The 2,055-nt window shown below is 36.2% G+C and overlaps 1 pseudogene; it reads left to right on the forward strand.

The window, feature by feature from the left end:
• The first annotated feature begins 1,720 nt into the window (after nt 1–1,720).
• Nucleotides 1,721–2,055, forward strand: part of LOC105982589 — a 3,068-nt pseudogene continuing 2,733 nt past the window's right edge.

Genomic DNA, 2,055 nt, shown 5'->3' on the forward strand with positions numbered 1-2,055 from the left:
AACTTCAGGGAAGGGAGGGAGGGAGGGGATGGTAGGGGGAAAACAATGGAGGGGCTAACAATGTTCAAGAGGAAGTGTACTCATTACCTCACTCATGTATCTGTAACCCTCTATATAGTATCTTTACAATAAAAAAAAAAATTCAGATCGGAAATCCAGTGCAAGAATCAGCACTTTTTCCCCTTCTGTCTTTTTAGTTTTCTCATCTTTCGCTTATGACCATCAAAAAGCAGAGGTGATAGACAAGTAGGTAGGTAGGTAGGCAGAAAGACAGACAGATAGACAAAGTAGATAGATAGATAGATAGATAGATAGATAGATAGATAGATAGATAGATAGATAGATAGATAGATAGATAGATAGATAGATAGATAGATAGATATCCCTAGTTTACTTATTTGTGTTACAACTGGAGGCCTCTATAACAACACTTTAGCTAGTGACCACACAGAACTTCTTCTGTATTAGTTTGTACTCTGCTTCTAATGCCAAGTTTGGAAAACACTTGCTCAATGAGCAAAGACACCCACTTCCCCAATTCTCATTGTATCTATAAGGCTATCTCCTTACTACATGTCAAAAAGAAAATGTTTTAGATTAAAAATTATATAGAAGTACAGCAAATGCTTTTTTCTTCAAGATCGTCTCTGTAACATCCACTTGTGTGATTTTATTTTTTCTTTCCAGGAAGCTAATGGTGTTGACATCTATTGGCCATCAAGATATTCATTGGTAAAGTACCTGCATGAATCTGTTGCCAGTTTTTTCTCATTGGATTGTCAATACTTTTAAGAAATTTGGATAAGTTCTGTATATATATTTTTCTTTTATTAGTTCTTTATAAAATATGTATTTGCAAATATCTTCTCCTAATCTCTGGCTTGCTTTCCTTTACTCTTAATATTGTCTTAATATTATCTTGTAGTCTTAATATTTGTCCTTAATTTAGAATTAGCCCTATAAAGCTACCTTTTTCTTTAGAGTTAGTGCTTCTGGAGTCCTATTTTTTAAATCTGTACTCACCTAAGAGAATGAAGATATTCTCTTTTTTTTTTCTTTTGCAAACTCTAGTTTTTACTTCTTGAAAAACCTATAACTTTCACATTTAAGCCTATAACCACTTTGGAATTCATACATGTATATGATATTATTTATTGTAAACAGATACAGAAAAATTACACAAAATAAATGCATGTTATTGAATTATTTGAATCAAATTGCACCCAGGTCAAGAAATAGACCTGTGGCTGACACTCCTGTGCCCCTTCCAAATCTAGCCTCTCTTAGATTCTGATTTTGATCAGGATAGACTTGTCCTACATTGGGCCAAATGGCCATGAATTCATACCTCATTCATCTCATTAAATCATTGAATGTGCATTGTCCTGGGAAAGGTATGATTCCAAACAAGGCAGCTAGCTGTCTACAGCAGTTAAGTGAGATCCTGAAGTAACTGACTCTCCTCATACCTGGGCATGACTTACTTCATTGGCACATCCATATATCTGCAATGCCTGGTTACCTAGTTTTATTGTAAAAATTGCCCACTGCAATTTATTTAGAATTGCATTGAATCTGTTGATAAATTTGGGGAAATATATGTCTTTACCCTGGAGAATACTCCAGGGTATAGAAAAGGGAGTTGGGAAAAGGAGTGAACTTGATTGGGTTACTTTCAAAATTCTTCCTTCTTCTTCCTTTCACACTTGGGCCTGGCAGAATGGCTCCCACAAAGAAGGGTGGTGAGAAGAAAAAGGGCCGTTCTGCCATCAACAAGGTGGTGACCCATGAATACACCATCAACATTCACAAGCGCATTCCTGGAGTGGGCTTTAAGAGACCTCCCAGCTAAGAAAAGTCCAGGACCAGATGGTTTTACAGCGGAATTTTACAAGGCCTTCAAAGCAGAATTCACACCAATACTACTCCAACTCTTCAATGAAATTGAAAGAGAAAGTTCACTACTGAACACATTCTATAAAACCATCATAACCCTCATCCCAAAACCAGGCAGGGACTCATCAAAGAAAGAGAACTATAGACCCATTTCTTTGA

This window comes from Dipodomys ordii, unplaced genomic scaffold, assembly GCF_000151885.1.
Source record: "Dipodomys ordii isolate 6190 unplaced genomic scaffold, Dord_2.0 Scaffold16, whole genome shotgun sequence".
Taxonomy (NCBI): domain Eukaryota; kingdom Metazoa; phylum Chordata; class Mammalia; order Rodentia; family Heteromyidae; genus Dipodomys; species Dipodomys ordii.